The sequence below is a fragment of the Pseudopipra pipra genome, chromosome 1, assembly GCF_036250125.1.
Source record: "Pseudopipra pipra isolate bDixPip1 chromosome 1, bDixPip1.hap1, whole genome shotgun sequence".
Lineage (NCBI taxonomy): Eukaryota > Metazoa > Chordata > Aves > Passeriformes > Pipridae > Pseudopipra > Pseudopipra pipra.
The window spans coordinates 149896341-149912514 of NC_087549.1; the positions used below are offsets into that span (position 1 = coordinate 149896341).

Here is a 16174-nt window from a genome sequence, read left to right on the forward strand (position 1 = left end):
CTGTTCAGTGAAGGTTGCAAGATAGCTCTAAGTTTCTGGGATCAACTTTTCCTCCACAGTTCAGCCAACCTGGCAAAACACTTCCCTGCATTGCCCTCCTGGCAATAGTGGGTGAGTGGGTGCTGGGGTCAGTACTGGGATCAATTGCAGCTATATTTGCTCTCGAGCACTGTGACAGTGTCATTCTGAGCTGTTGTCCTTCAGGACAACTCTCTTGAGGTTCATCACATCCCTCAGCAGTACCACTAATGGGGGGAGTGGGGGCATTCAGGACTCACAGGTGCCACCTTTACCCAGCCTCAAGGTCTGTGCTTACCTTGTCAGTCTACACATGGCAAACCGGGTGAGACAACTTCGGCTTCACTTGGACCTGCTAACACACGGGGAAGATACATGAGGTCCTCAGGGCTTATCTCTGTCAGTTCACATTTATTAATACTTTGTCTGCTTTGCCTTCAATGGGATTTTACCTCAGGTTAATTACTCTGTATTTGCTAATGCCATGTAGGAACGTGCATTTTTTTTCCCACTGGTGAAGAGAAGCTGGATGCAGAGAAGAGCTCACCTCTACTGCAGCTTTCTGGAGCACTGGCAGCTTCATCTTTCAAAAATGCAATTGGTAAAAATGTCAAACCGTTCCCATGAGGCTGTTGCTGAAGGTGGGGATTCACACCCTCTCCCATCAGGCACCAAGGAATGCTGCTGGAAACTGGTGTTGTACCTCTCCCTGGCATTTATTGCCTATTGTGTTTTCAAGTCCATCACCTTCCATAAACACTAAATGCCCAGAAAAAGAGTTTTAGAGATAGAACTGCAAGATAACCCACCTTTCCCTCAAAGGGAGGCATATGATAACTCCAGCTTTTGTTCTTATGACCTGCCCTTGCAAGACTGAAAAGAGCTTTGAGTACACACCCAGGAGAGCAGGAAATCTCTCCTACGGATCACTTGTAAAATGGCCCGGTTTGAAAAACATGCTGCAGAAAGAATGAAGCCTGACTGCAAAGGAGAGTGGGGTTTTTTTTCACCCGTGAATAGGATTTCAAACTAGCAGCCAAAGTGAATCATTATACATCCTTGCCATATGCCACTTTCAATCAATAAGGCCTTATGCTCTGCTAACAATCATCCTAAACTATACCTATTAACAAGAATGCACATTTTCGTAGTAATATTCCATGCACGTCACCGCACACAGACTGCAAACAGTTGAGAGGGATCACAGCCGAAGGGAGATGGTTTCTGAAACGAGTGTGTGGACGTACACCACACTGTAGAGGCTGCCACTCTTACACGTGTAGGCTGGTTTCTGCTTTTTAATAGCATACGCTCCTACAGACTGGTGGTTTTTTTCTCTCTTTCAAGCGTAGGCTTTCTTGATGACCCAGACAGTTTCTTTCCTCATGACCCAAGACTTTCTCAGAAGTGGCTGATGCTCTGAGGATAAGGTACAGCAATAGCCACAGAGGGTGAGATATGGCTTCAACAGAACCCTTTCAGCTTGGAGGGAGGGAGATGACAGCAATCATCATGAACTAATCATCCATATGATGAGTTCACACCTGAACCAATCTTTCTGTGAAGACATGAAAACCTGCTATAAAAGAGACACAGTGTTTGAGCCATGTGGTGCAGGAAGCACAGACTTTATTTCCTACTGATCACAGGGAATTTCTGTTTCCCACCTGCTATTTCTTTCGTCCACTTACATTGCAAACTCCTCCTGATGGGTGTCGCTTCTCCAAAAATACTGTGCTTGCCATAGAAGTTATTGACTGAAATGGCACAGTCTGGGCTGCTCAGGGCATCCAAGTCTTACAGTGTGGGCACGAAGCTCTCGGTAGGTTCACCCAACTAAAGCAGAAATCTGGACTTGAGGGAGTCACCCATGGCTCCCTCACCAGACAACAGAGAGCCTGTCAATACTGCCAGTGGAGTCCACAGTGATTCATCTCTTCCTAAAGTAGATGGTTAAAACAGAGCAGATGAATTGAATAATAAACCAACTTATTTCTTCTTGCTGCCTTGAAAGCCCAGTGTGACAGCTGGCATTTAGAAGTCTACTCGGTAAATACCTGAAAAGAGGGGAGTCTAATCCCACCACTACCCTCACGACCTTCCCTTGCCCTAATTCTCTCTGTGCATCTAAGGCACTTGGTGGTGCAACTCACTCCGTGCCCTGCAGTGCACACAGAGTTACAGCTGGGCTGGGGGATGCCAGAGCAGAGTGGCAGCCCCAATTCAGGCAGCTAAAACATCCCACTCCTGACCAACAGCTCAGAGCCCCTGCGTGCCTCTAGGCCCCAGGTCCCCAGTCCCATACATGAGTCAGAGCCACTGCAGTGTGTGAACTGTGCACTGGGATTGCATCAGCCCTGGGTGTCTGGCAGCGCAGTGCTCAGGCCAGACTATACAAAGTTCTGATGTCTATGGATCCTGGATTAGTAGAGCATGTACAGTATGGCAAGTCCTGATCCAATGGCCTTCAGATGCTACCACATCAAAACCCCTTCTATCTTTCTCTCAAAGAGTGAATTTAAGCTTTGCTTATTTCTGTTTTATAACTAAAGGCTGTTTCTGCAACCGTTGTGTAGATAATTACACATGGTCCATGTGACACTCTTCCTGAGTAATCCTTGTGTATTTTGCAAGGTTCAACATAAAAATTCTTTGCTAATCAAAAGGCATTACTGCTTGGATGTTTCTGTGTTGCAAAATAACCTCCAGTCAATCAAAACTCCTTCAAACAACCCCTGTCAATGCTTTTTGCTTTGGAACCTTGTTTCCCGTGGGTGAAGGTGTGAAAGGAGAATGTGCTTACCTTTGAGCACAAAGCTGTGTGACTCTCGGTGTCAGTGATACCACCAAAACACAGTTGAGGTGCCGCAGTGCCCTTTTGCTGGCTTTCTGTGCAAGTACACATCCATAATAGCATCATTTGCTGAAAAGATTTCACTCAGTTTCTTCCTTTCTGGCAGAGCATGCACTCATTGGACCTAGAAGTCCTTATTCCTCAGACGATTCCTCTTGCCTCTGAGGAAGATTTGTAATCCTGGAAGGGTTGTGCAAAATTTATACCACTAATTTTTCATATTTGGAGATATTAATGATGTACAAGCTACTGGATTCGGCACAAAAGAACTGGCCAAACTGCTGCAGTCTATTTCATATGTGAAGTAAATATAAGTGATCAAAGGATTACTTCTGCTTGAAAAGGCATTAATACTACTAATATCAGCTGAAGTAATTAAACCATGTGTATTTGTTTAAACACTTACTGTAGATGTTGACCCTATGGAATCCTCTCCCTTCTTTTTAACATCCATAGACATTTTGACATCGTTGGGATCCTTAGTAATGAGGGCAGTAAAGTTGGGCAGAAAACTACTTTTGCCGACAAGAATGCTCAAAGTCATGAAATAAACACACTCTTATTCCAAATTGGGGTGGAAGCTCAAAATCACAGCCCCAGAGTCCAATCTTGGCAATGACAAAACCACATGGTCCCACCTAGCTTCACATCTGGAAAAATATAGTTAAACACCTCCTAACACTTTTGGCTGCTGTTTCTGGCTGACACAAGATGCACCTGTTCCCAAAGCAACCCTGCATCCCTGAGGATCCTGTGAAGGCACACAAAGGGGATGTGGGTCGTCCCTTGCAGTGGCTACTTGGGGGTGAAGTCAAAAGACGGCTTTCCCTGGGGCTGAGCAAATGGGGTGGTAGGCATTTCACATAAAAACATTCCTTTTACATTACTTTAAAGGCCTGTGGCTGGTAGAAAGACAGAGTGGCATCTGCCCATGGTGATTCCTTCCTGTGGTGTTCCCAGGCATGGTTTGGGACACTGGGCTGCTTTATCACACGTGTGCTCTCTAATTTTGTAGGAAGGATGTCAACTGTCAAGCTAATAACTTCATTACCCCATACTACACCCGGAAACACAGTTCAATCTCATGCTTTAGTCTGTTGTTTCAGACACAGCCAGTGGGGCTGGCTCTGCATGGACATGTTGGGCTGAACTCGAAGCAAACTCAACTTCCCAAGCTGCAGCTAATTAGAAGGTGCTTCCAGTGGGTGAGAGAAGAGCTTTAGCCATGGCCAACTGTGATTTCCAGCCAGTTTCAAATCCAAACCCCCAGTAACAGCAGAATTGTGTTTCCTACCCTGAGCAGACAACATTTATTAATATTTGTGTGTTGTCAGTTTTTTCATCCCTCATTTCCCTTTACATAGTTTTATTTTTCCCAGTCAATAAGAATGATTTTATTCTTCTTAATTAGATTTTTTTTTTAGGTTTCCCATAGTAATTAATGCACTTTTCTTCAGCAGTATAACCTATTACAGTGGTTAAAATATTAAATCATGACTGGTGCCAGATCTAAGGGAACAACAAACATAGAGTTTTCAATAGCCACTTTGTCTTCATCTTTTGAATTAGTTTGCAGTCTGCTTTACATTTTTGGGTAAGTAATAAGATTTGTTGATTTGAATTAAGAACAATATAAAAATAAATTGCATTGTACTTTTAATTACATAGTCTTAATTTTTTTGTGGTGACACTCCAGGCTCTCATATAATGTTGTTTAATGTTTACATCTCTTTACTGATTTGATAATTTAAATACAGAAATGTGGTTTAATTTGCAAGTTTCTACATTAATTGTTGGGGTGCTGTGCTCATTAAGGAATCGGGGGAATTCTGTGTTTTCCCCTATCTCCTTCATGCAGAAACAGCCACGTATGTTCCATACTAGCTTTTTCTTAGGCAGCAAATCTCAGCTACAGAGATGCTTTTCTCCTCCACCATTGTGAGACCGTGATTCTCCCCATGCTTCACATTTTTTTCCAGAGGACTTGGTGTGAAATGGGCTGCTGCTCCAGGGAGCCCTTTTTTTTTTTGGGACTCCTTGGAGGTGGTTGAAGGCAGTGGTGGGTAGGTGGACATGCTAGCCTTGGTGGGTTTTTAATTCACCTGGGAAATCAAACACCTTCACAGCACTCAGAGGGGTTTGAGTACACCCACCCCCCTGCAGAGGACATGGTGGAAGCAGGTCTTGCAGAAGTCCACAGAAAAATGTAGGATGAGCCCAGTGGGATTCCCTTGGTTCAGAGTGAGGATGATGTCCTACTGCTCTCCAGGTGTTATTCAGAAATAGCTATGAGAATGCAACCAACCAACAGCAAACCTTCAAACCTTCCTTCCTCCATCAAACCAGCATCTCTTACCTACCTCATCCACTCACCTCAGCTCTCTTGGAGAGCAGCCATGGACATCCTCCACCACTCCCCAGGCAATGTTAACCACTTGGCTAAATCCCACTTTTACGAGCTGTTTTTGAAGTGTTGGTGTTTTAGTTTTAGAGCTCCAGACACATTTCAGAGTTTCTGGAAGTTTAGGAAAATTAAACTTTTCTTTCAAAAATCCATCACCACAAAACTGTTTTCCCCTCCTCTTCATTAATGATTTACTTTCTGTGGAATAAATGCACCAACTGAGGACAGAATCATTATTAAAATCTCAGTTAACAACACAATATTACTTTGTTCCTTTCATTTCCTCCACTATTATAAAATTCAAGATTCATTTCATCTATTAATATTAGCGATCTATTTTTTTTTAATTTTGACCAGGCACAAATTAAAAGGGGAATGATATTATGGAAACGGCACTAGAACTTATTCCTTTTTTTCTTTTTTTTTTTTTGTAAAATCTATTTTTTCCCCTTCCATCAGTTCTTTCTTTGCATCTAATATTGGCTTCTGTTGCATTGATATTCCCAGTGACTTCATTTGACACCTGGCATTACTCCCTTGGAAGTCAACTGGAAGAGGCTAACAGAATTTCTTGGTAGGTGATTAAAATTAAGGGTCAATGAAAAGAAAGGCTGGGACACGGGTCTGGGAGCAAGGGAGCTGGATTTTGATCCAAACCCTGCCACAAAATTGCTCTGTAACTCTGAGCAAGTCATTTTATTACTCTGTACTGCAGTTTCCATGTGTTTAAAACAGGACCAGGAGTGTTTGCTGCTCATTGTTTGAGTCTCCCAGCAAATAAAATATGATGTATCAGAGCTAGCTGGGCAAGCAGGCACAGATCCTTCTCTCAAGAAATCTGTGTCCTAGAGTAGCAGCAGACAGTGAGGACAGGGTAGAACAGAGATGCACTGTTTTTCCACGAGCTCACAAATCGCTCCTATTCCCTTTTCAACAGATCACTGTCAGTGGGTTCTAATGAGATTTCCTTTGTGCCTCTGTAACACTAAATATAACCTGCGATATTTCTCATGTGCAGCATCTCCTTGTCAAAGAAAAGCTGGATTTTCAGTGCTCCAGAATAACCAACTTCCACAGTTACAGTACACATATTTCTTAGCTTGTTTCTGTGCACCATCAATCCTGGGAGCTGCACATCAGCTAAATATGCATGTGATTGCTTTGCAATCCTCCTGATTACAAACAGGCAGGTGCTATTGTGGCAGGTCTTCCCAAATGCTGCAGTGCTGAATTCCAGTGATCCAGTGGCAACTGGAGAAAATAAAAAAACCCAAACAGTTGGATAAACCCCTCTAAGGGGCTCCCAGTACAATCAACAATACCTCAACCACTCCTGCAAGAGCTTTGGCTAACAACTTCCTGCAGTGCCAATTCCACAACAGCCATAGCACCGGAAAATTTTTCCTTTTACCTGTGTTGTTCCTGCTGGAGTTGAAGCCCATTACTCACCCTACTTGCAGAAGGTAAAAGGACACATTGTGCCACTCCTCTTTGCATCAGTCTTGCATGTATTTGACAATTTGTTTTGTCTCAGCTCAGTCCCCTGTTCAGACCACACACTTCTCTCTCTCCGCTTTACCTCAAAGGCAGGTTTCCTACACCTCCAGTCACTTTTTATGCACCTCTTTGGGCCTTCCCCAGCTGAGCTATGTTTCCTGAGGTGTGGAAGTTGTTCTTGAGCCAAGACCCTGCCATTGCCAAGCAGAATGGAAAGACTGACCCATGCCAGTGTGCCCCTCGCAACCGACATCCCAGGAGAACTGCTGGATTTTTGCAGCACTGGGTTTCTGCTGCACTCCCAAGCATCACAGTCTCAGATCTTTTTCCACATGGCAGCAGCCTGACCAATTGCTCTTCATCTTGTATTAGAGAAATTGATTTTAACTCTGCTGCCAGGGAGTGCAACATTTTAATTACTTCTGTGGATAAAGTCCGTTGTTCCTATTCTGATCTGGACTTAAGAGATAAGTAAAGCAAAGCCTATCAGAGATCCTGCAGAAGCTTGAGCTGGAACCCAGGCCACCAGAATACCCCCAACCAGTACCTCTGCCATATATCCTTCACCCTTCTCATGCCATCCTCATTTTTTTAAAATCTTTCTTCTCCCTCCATTATTATTGAATTCTTTTCACATCTGATGTCAGTAGGCACTTGCAAGCATTTAAACTATTGTAGGTAAATAATTAACAGTAATAATTATTGTGGGTGCATCATCCCACAGCAGGATAGGTCACAAGAAAAGAGAAACAGATTGGTTGCTTGCTGGATTATTGATAATTTCCCTGCTGCTGGAACCTGCTTCTCAATATAAATGAGTGGCATTTGGTAGCAAAAATAAAGGACAAGATCAGTGGCCTTCAGGAGCAAGAGAAGGTTGGGTGGATACGGGGCCAGGAAAGTCAAGACATAAAGTGCAGTCTTCCTGCCAAAGGACCTAATCCCTATTTAGGGGACACCAAGACACCTACAAATAGATAAAAACTTGAGGCTGACTATAAAAATATTTCTGTTTCATTCGTCTGAAATCCACAGACAGGCACTGCTGATGCCAAGAACCCACAATACCCTGGCATCACAACCTGCAGGGCTGTCTGCTCTCACTTGTGAATACATTTATCACTGATAATATGCCAAAATGTCCAAGAGTTGAATACTGGGGAGCTCTGGGAAGGAGAGCAGGTTCTCACAGGCATGACTGAGTACAGCAGAACTTTATCTGCATCTGTCCTGGTGCTGTGTCACTCCCATCTCCCTACAAAACTGATGGAGCAGTGACTGGATTCTTAACAGAATAGTTTTTATACTTAGTATTTGTCACATGTGCTATGTCCTATGCCATGAGGCTGAAGAAATAGTCTGAGAAAGTGCATTAGGGCAGCTGAGTAAGAAGCAGTTGGTAGGAAGGTAAGGAGGCAAGACTGAGATGGAAGAAAATTAAAGTCAGAAATTGCTTGGATGGGTCCATCAGGCAGCTCTTTAACATCCCAAAGACCTTCAAAATAACTGGGAGGGCTGAATCCAGAGAATTTCCCCAGAGCTGAGGAGTAGATGCCAGAGATATTGGCATGGGGAGTCCAGGACTTCAGCAAGGGAATTTAGCCCTTGAGATATGGCTAAGCAGTCCAAGGGATGGAGTGAGTGTCATGCTGCACAACTAGAAATGTCAGGAAGGGAAAAATGAAGTGTTTGGACTTTGGTGGGCTGAGGAGAGATGATCTTCCAATGAGTAAAAGCTGAAGAAGAGAGAAAAGGAGGAACCATTCCCCCATATACTCAGTAAGGACCAAACTACATCAGGAAAGGCTGAGGTTACACAGGAGGGAAGAAGTTCTGCAGGCTAAACTCATCATGCCTGTGAGCCTGGAGCACTGCAGGAAGAGGTAGGATGAGCATTTATCAGGAATGCCATAGGTCAATTAAACACTGCCAAAGGGAGGAGAATGGATGGGATGACACCTGAAGATCCCTTCCAACATTAGCTCCCCACTTGCACATTGCCAGCTGTCAGCATGTGGGATGAGCTTCCTCCAGGTGGTTTACATCAGCATTTTCCCATGATGAGCAGAAAAGGCAGACACTTTATGGTGTAAAAACAAACTCTGGTCCCAATAAGACAAAAGCAAAACTACCTTGTTAGTAATGTCCAATTCATTACTCAATACCACGTAACACAATAATGTTGCACTTTAAAGCTTAGTGCATCTGCCTCGCTCTATTTAAACTGTGGTCTTGAGTGTTTATCATCTCCTGCTAATGGCAGTAGAGTATATGCCACAAAAACTTAATTATTTGCCTTCTCTGAGAGGGTATTTTTCCTGATTAAAGCCTTCCTGAGAGCAATGCAGGAAGCACTCAGCCCCACCGGGCATTCTTATACCCTAACCACTGAAATCTGGGACAAAGGCCAGTAATCTGGGACAAACTCTAAAAATACACCAAACACTCCAGGACATGTTTTATTGGTCCTTCCATACATGCCTTGAGTGTGTCAGGAGGCACAAGGCCACAGGTAACAGTGAAACTTAACCCTGCAGTGCAGTCCAGCTGGCTTCAGGAGGGATACAGATGCTTTTCTTCAAAAAGCCATTTCAAAGGGACACAGCACTTCCCTAAGAACCTTCCCGTTGTTAAAGCTTAATTGCAACTGGTTTAAAACCTCTGAGTTTCAACTGAGTCTAGGTTTTTAAATAAAATACCAGAATTTGAAAGATGTCCTTCTGCCAACTAAACACCTGGGGAGAGAGGAAGGCAAGGGAGCTGGAGAGATGACAGGCTTTGGCTCTAGGCTGCTGTAGCCACCATATGTGCTTTAAAAGACCTGCATTGCATTTCCAGGTAAAACATCAACAGCTGAAGACAATGTGAGTAAATAATTACTATCTTCTTTTACACAGGACGGTAACTTAAGCAGACAAGGCTGGAAAACAGTCTAAGGGCTCTTCTCACTCTGCAAACTCAAGAGCTGTTGTATTCCCAGGCTCTTTTTTAGGTGTTATAAAACCCCACAGGATCTGCTGGCAGCCACCCAAAGGCGTGCAGCACTTAAGGTTGGCCTGACCTGGTCCAAAAACACTCCAAGCTCAGAGCAAGTTTAACACCTTGCCCTTCCCCCAGACAGTGTCAGCAACACTGGCTGTTGTGCACAGCAAAGCAGAATGACCAGGGCAGCTCTGCAGCTCCCGAGCCCCAGGCTCACAGTGTCACACCTTGGCTGGCTTTATGCCAAGGATGGAAAGATCTTCTTTTGCCCTTCTGCTTGTCCACCTCAAGTAGAGGCTTTGTGGATAACCTGAATGCAAGCAAAATGATCTCATGATGGGACCTGTATTTACTTACCTTTAGCTTTTAATGGAAGGAGGATAGAATGCTTTATAGGCACAGAGCAAGAGATTAATAGATTGACACTACTGGAGGCTGTCAGTCCACAGAGCTGTCACCAAAAAGCAATTCCAGTGTGGCTACACCAACTCAGGAACACATTTTCCTGACAGGCAACCAGGCAGTTTTAAATAGAAGGAATTTTGCTGCTGTGGCCCTTGGTAAACTCTTTGAATGGTTAACTACAATCAGCTGGTAGGAACATCTTCCTTCCACCAAATTTAAGATGCATTGACTTCAACTGGCTGCAACACACTCTCTTGGAAGTTAGAGAGTATTTATTCTTTTATGAGCTAAGCATCAGCAACACTGTATTTATATGTTACAGGGAATCTGAAGAAGAGAGCATAAAAGCAGGATATGTCTAAAGTTTAGGACCATAGTCTGCTTTTACATACATACATACATATATATACATATATATATATTCTGCGCTTTTCTGACTCCTGGCCACTGGCTTTTGCAACAGTCAGAGCTTTTGTACCTGTGGCTGAGGGAAGGCCCTCTGTGGGCTGCAAAAGCAGCACAGCCTGGTGTTTCAGGGGAATTTGAATGCTGGTTTCTTATGACTAAAAGGCATAGTAGCGCTTGAGGGCATAAGACAAAGCTGGCAACCACAGTAGCTTTAAATACAGTGAATCTCAATGAAGAAAATACCTGAAAGGAACCTCAAACGTCAGCCAGACTTTTGACACTGTGACCTGGGTTTAAAAAGGATAGAAAACACAGTCCTTTACCAATTAAGCATATACCGTCATTGCAGAATTAGTCATATGATGTCCCTAATCCTCCTCGTCTGAACACAGGAGTCTCCAACTCGAGTGTGGGTGTGCTTTGGTACCCGGCAAGCTGGCACAACTTGGAGGTATGGATTAGAGCCTGGATTCTCCTTTTTGGGGGCGGGTAACATGCCCATGGTGTACAACTACCACCCAGCGTCAACCGTCCTCCAGAGACTTCTTGCAATTAAGTTCCCCACTCAAAAGGCAAGAAGAGTTCTCCTGGATTTAAAGGGAAATAATTATCCAACGACTGCTGGTTACAGCTGTAAAAATAATGAGCTATGCCCCAGAAGTCCTCACAAAATCCACGGATAAGTAAAGTGTCACTAAAGCTCTGACATGAAGAAAGCTTTGGCACATAGCTCTGATATTGGCTGACACGTGCCAGTTGCTGGTATTTATGCTTTAATCAAAATACAACTGAAACCAAGGGAGAAGTTCAAATTCTGGAGGACAGCAAAACCACTGGACTGTGGGCATTTCAGTAACAGATCCCTTTGCTCGGTATATTCCCCGCTAATCTGTCAACATCTGATGCCTTGCTCTTTAGTCCGGAGCTAAGAAAAGCTATCAAAAAATATAGTTTAGGGCCCATTCTGTCTGCTGCATCACTCGCTATTTTTACTGGCTGCGCTGAAGCCAGACTGCAAAGGGCAAATTTGTCAACATGGGTGGGCTTTTTTAGTGTGAAGCCCAAGGGCTCATACAGACAGCAGCAGAGACTATCCGCATCCATGTCTGGAAGTCCAGGCTCTAATTTAGAGCTGCTTCAAATATAGAAATTCCAGCGAAGTTAATTGTAGCTGCATTATGGAGAGGTGACAGCAGCGGGTCCTTAGAAAGCTGGGGAAGGTCTAAATCTGCCTCAGGTCTCTTCCCTTTGGAGTTAGGCAAAGCCACTGGGAGCAGAGTCAAGCTAATACTGGGTATAAATCCTACTGGGAAATTCCACAGGTGAGATTTGATTTTGCTGATCACACAGCAATGGCATTTCTTGAAAATAAGGATAAAGCTCCTTAGCAAAACTACCTTTTCTGTCCATGCTGAGAACTGCATGACATTGCCCTGTTATATCAACTGGTCTGTGCTTTTAAAATCTTCCTAATTCTACTCACAGCCTAGAACTTGCCTTACTGTTATATTAAGAAACAGCTTCATAGTGTGGGTTGGTTATTACTGGGAAGCGCTTAATTACAATAAAATGTGTAGTTAAAGTGACAGTTTATTTACTCAAGGTTATGAATATAAATTGGTTTTTCTTACCCATGCATTTTGAAACTGGAAGGCAGAGGCTGGGATCCCAGGAGTTCCTTTAGGCTGGGTGATTTCCTACAAGCAGCTTTAGGAACCAATATGGAAACTGCAGCCTGTGAACCAGTTTGCTGCCTCAAGGCCGCAGCACACATTTCCAACCTGTTGCAAGTAATGTGAATTTTGCTTAAGAAGGCTGAAAACGGGTCCCTGTAATTGCACCAGAGCTCTGTAACCTGCAATGAACCAACGCTGAGCTGAAAAATAAATCCCCGCTAGTGAACACTTGAAGAGATAAAGAAAACGTTGGGCCTCCTCCCCGTAGTATTTTCCATGTTTTATAACACCTCTGTCAGTATAAATTCCCATTCAATGAAGAAATTACGTTTCACGAGCACTACAATAGGATTTTAAGATAAATGACATGCGAGCACTGCAGTTTTGTACAGCCTTAAGTGATCCAAGCATCTTTATCACGTGCACGGTATCAAAATACATGAATTTGACTCGTTACAACAGTCACACGAGCAAGATTGAGTGTCATATGAGGCTGCAAAGCATAAAACCATCTTAGCTAAAATTTATTTTAGCACGGGAGGGTTTTTTTAACTGTTAAGTATAATTATTTAAAAGCGGTCTGAGCTGTGCTGCTCTAGTGATAACTGGAAACAGAAAACAGCTCTTGAAAACGCTGCTGGTAAGGGCACTTCTTGCAAGCACTGCCTGCTCTTAACACTTGCTACCTTCATTCATTGCTATTTCTGAAATTCTTGGAGGCTGATGAAGTTTTAAAGTGTCACGTTGCTAAGGCTGTAACATTATCTCCAGCGACAATACTCACTCCTGGGCTTTCCTGTTGCAAGTAGAGGGAACATTTTACCTTTTCAAACGGGTAAACACCTCCCTGTGAAACAATGTAAGCAAGACGGAATGAAATTCAGTAACTGAAAATTCAGTGTATCATTCCTCCCCAGGTAAAAAGGCCCTGGGTCCAGCTCTCGTGGGTCAGTTTGCTCTGTGCAGCATTGCCTGTGCCACACAACAGAAGCTGCCCTGGTGCAAAAGGCCACGTCGTGCCTGTCTCCTCGGGTGGCTTTAGGACAACATCCGCAGTGCCCTGGGCCTGTTTCCTCAAAAGCGATGACAGCTGCGTGATAAACACACTCCCGAGTCCCTGCCTGTAAGGCACCAATTCAGGTGCTGTGAAACGGGGCTTTTCATAGCACAGAGATTTAAAAATAGGAGCAGCGCCGGCCGGGGAGTGTTTGAGCCTGGGCAGGGAGGCGGCCCAAGTGACCGCTGTGTTGGTCACTCTGCCTGCTCCCGAGGGCTGATGTCCTCTTGGATCGAGTTAAATGTCTTGTTTTAGCTGATCATGGGGATCCTGGTACAGTGAAACACCGGGTAATATCTTATCACCCGACACCCTTCTCCATACTTCAGTCACTTGGTAGCTGTTTAACAACTTATTCCTCAAATGAAATAAGCAGAAATATTGACCCGTTATTTGCTTTCAAATGAAATAAGCAGCTTTATAGGAAATATTGACCCATTATTTGTCACTTCTCTTGAGGCTCCAAATGCATCCTGAGCTGCTGCAGCCCACGGCCAGGACATTTACTTCTCCTTTGATGACTGTTCTGCATTCCCTTTTGCATCCTCCGTGGCCTTCTCAGGGATATGTGTCACAAGCAGCAGTGACAAACATTTTGGTGATAAACATTTTGGTAACAAAATCAGGCCTTTCTGTCTCCAGACTGCAAAAAACCCCAAACAAATAAACCCTACTCGTTAGTGTTTGTTTCTGAATAAACAGTGATCACCCCTGACCCACACAAGCTGTGTGGCAATACTCACCTTACTTTCTCCGTGCCACAAACCTTTCTAGAACTACCTCTTTGTGTGCTTTTTTCCCCCGATTTTTGATCTAAAAATTATTTTCTGGAGCCATTTTCGTAGCTTTACCAGTTGCATTGCCCTTCAGTGCATGTGTTTGCTGTAACTTTCCCCCCAAGAGTATCGTGTTTAAAGTCACAACCACTGTATTCCTGCCAATGTATTCCTCTTTACTTACAGGAAACCTATGAATGAGGTATGATACCATGAATGATACTATTAATCACTTTATTGCAACTGCACCCAGGAATCCCATTCACAGTTAAGACCTTGTTACACAAGTGCTATACATATATAAAAAGTCTCCAGCTTCAAAGTGGTTACAAGCCTTTGTAAAAGCCTCCTGAAGTTTCCTGTGAACTTGTTACTGTAAAAAGAAAAATTACATATTTCTTCTTGGAACAACATGCTTCTCAAACTTTTAGAAGAATGATTCATGTTTACTCTTATCTCCCTCCAGAGGAAAAAGAAAATGAGTTTAGAAATATTTTCAGCCTTACTCCCCATCAGACAAATTTGAGGGAGCTGACCCGCAGTTCATTGCCATGTGCAGGAGCTCTGCCCGTGCACAGCATCCATCCATGCCACAGCCCTTTCTCCAATGAGTCAGTGGACCTCGCAGACCCAAAGCCTTGGGAATGACCCAATTTCAGCATCTTTCCTCTTCCTTCCCCTCGAGATTCCTTTGGTGCTCCCTAATGCTGTATTATTTAATTATAACTAAAATAAATTGTGGAAAGAATGCAATTCCTGTAGTCCTGGCACTGGAGAAAACTTTATTAACACTGAAACGCCCTAAAAATGGATTCTGTTGAGGTGCCTCTTCAGTCCTGGTGACCCTGGACACTGTCCTGGAGCCATTGCCCTACCAGGTCTTGGGGTCAAGGGGCTGTTGTGGGTGCAGGGAAATCTAGGACATTCTCACTGCTGGGAAGAGGATTGTTTTTTCTACAAGGACACAGTTTATTCCTGTCCCCAGGGGGATCCACACTGCTCTCTCCACTGGGAAGGCGTGGGGAATTTACCCGAGAGGCTGAGGTGGCTTTGCCCTGTGCTACCCCATCCTCCATCCCCTGTCCCATCCCCAGCTCCCCCCAGCCACCTAAACACCCCCCAGCCATCCCCTACCTCTATTTTGCATTCCCCCCATGCCTTGCCCTTAATGCCCCTGCCAACACCTTCCCCTAAACCCACTCCTATCCACACATACCCTCCATGATCCCTGCCGCTAAACCTCTCCCCCCAGCCCCCTCTGCCATCCCCTGACCCTATTCACACTTCCCCCAACCCTTGCCCCTAAACCCCTTCAGCCATCCCCTGCTCCTGAACCTTCCCCCTCCAGACACCCCCTGCCCCTATCCACTCCCCTACTCCCTGCCCCTAAACCTCTTCTGTCAGCCCCCTCTGCCGTCCCCTGCCCTATTCATATTTCCCCCACTCCTGCCCCCGAAATCCCCTTGGTCACTCCCTGCCCCTAAACCTTCGTCCTTCAGTCAACCACTGCCCCTACCCACCCATCCACCCCTAAACCTTCCTCCTTCCCCCAAATCCTCCCCCCTGCAGGACCCTTATCCCTATCCACACACACCCTCCCTCACCCCCTACTCCCAAACCTCCCTACCTGCCACCCCCAGTCCCTAAATCTCTCCTTCCATCCTCCTCCACTATCCCCTGCCCTTATTCGCACTTCTCCCACTCCCTGCCCTTAAACCACTTCAGTCATCCCCTGCCCCTAAATCTCCACCCTGCAGCCCCCTGACCCTAACCACAAACACCCTCTGTCACCCTCCGCCTCATCCAACCTCCCACCCCTAAACCTCTCCCCTTAGCCCCCTCCACCATCCCCTGCCCCTACTATTTGCACTTCCCCCATCCCTCGACCCTGAACCCCTCCAGCCATTCCCTGCTCTCAAACCCCTCCCCCGCTGCAGCGACCCACTGCCTCTATGCACCACCACCCCCCTAAACCTCCCCCTTCCCCAAAACATGTCCCCTGCAGGACTGCCGACCCTAAACCTGCCCCTATTCCCACACCCCCTCCACCACCCCCACCCCTCAACCTACCCCTCCAGCCACCCCCTCCCCTAAACC

The 16174-nt window shown here is 44.9% G+C and overlaps 1 long non-coding RNA gene across 1 annotated transcript; it reads right to left on the bottom strand.

Annotated features, from left to right (window-relative positions):
- Positions 1-1616: 1616 nt before the first annotated feature.
- On the bottom strand, positions 1617-15189 carry LOC135404147 (uncharacterized). The gene is made up of 2 exons (XR_010425584.1): positions 2822-15189; positions 1617-1958 (listed from the first exon to the last, which is right to left on the bottom strand). It is a non-coding gene; the product is annotated as an uncharacterized LOC135404147 (long non-coding RNA).
- Positions 15190-16174: the final 985 nt, after the last annotated feature.